Consider the following 1,349-nt stretch of genomic DNA (forward strand, 5'->3'; position numbering starts at 1 on the left):
TCGATTTCAAAACAGAGGTTAGATTGCTGAAAGTTTAAAAACTCCACTTGATTTAGCGACATTTTCTCGTCTCTTTACATTCTGAATTCAAGAAACACGAAGATAAACTTTAGAATAAGTAACAGTTGAGCAAAGAGATCAATGTTATAGGCTAGCTCCCCCTCCATCTCCCCCAAATTTCAGGCGTTGTGCCTAGAAACGTTAGCACACCGGGCGAAATGCTTAGCGATATTTCGTCTGTCCTTACGTTCTGCGTTCAAATTCCGCCGAGGTCGACTTTGCCTTTCCTCCTTTCGGGGTCGATAAATTAAGTACCATTTGCGTACTGGGGTCGATCTAATCTACTGGCCCTCTCCCCCAAAATTTCGGGCCTTGTGCCTAGAGTAGAAAAGATTATTTTTATTATTGTTATTATCATTATTTTTATTATTATTATTATTATAGTGTTGTTGTTGTTGTTGTTTTTTGTTTTTTTTTCTTGCGGGGCTACAAATATACGAAGTCCAATATACCCATCACGACTAGCCAATGACCTGCTATGCAGGGCTCAATTAGAATTTTCTTCAGGTCGAGTAGCCCATCCCTCTCAAAAGGTCTTCGAATAAGGATTGTTTGAGGATGATTAGCGAAACGCCTGTTTGTCCAGAGGAGGATTATTAAATCCCACCAAAATTCCTCTCAACTCATGGCTATGATGTTCCCCGCACTACTATTGCTTGTGATCAGAGATGCACATATCATCAGCCACCAAGGGACATGCTCAACTTGTTAAGGTCAAGCAACTGACAAACAAATCTGTGGTATTGTGCACAATATTTGCCGTAGTCCATCTTTTGTACGAAAACAAAAACATATACATGATAATAATTCCAATCAGTTAAGATCAGAAGCCATGAGAACCTCTACCTGGTATTGCATCAGGGCATTTATTCTTCTTCTTCAGAATTATTATCATGCACTGCGAATGTTTGGCCCTGCACCATTCTTATCATGTTAAATATTTCATATGCCGACATTAATTAGAAAAGAGCAATTAATTTTAGTCTAAGTAATATCAAAACTAATGAATTGGGAAGTAAGATAATGAGAGACTTCAGTAAAATTTGAATTCATGTATGATAAATTATGAGTTTCAATACTATCTTGTCAACTAAAGTGTATGTGAATCCAACAAATATACCTAACACAGTAGATCTATTACAGGAATTGGTAATAGAAAATTTAAATAATAATAGTGAAAAGAGCATAAGCGATACATACAACATTTCGGAATATCGAGTTCAGAGAAGATTTGTATGTACTAAAAATACTTTTCTACTCTAGGCACAAGGCCCGAATTTTTTTTTTTT

The sequence above is a fragment of the Octopus bimaculoides genome, chromosome 20 (genome assembly GCF_001194135.2).
Source record: "Octopus bimaculoides isolate UCB-OBI-ISO-001 chromosome 20, ASM119413v2, whole genome shotgun sequence".
NCBI lineage: Eukaryota > Metazoa > Mollusca > Cephalopoda > Octopoda > Octopodidae > Octopus > Octopus bimaculoides.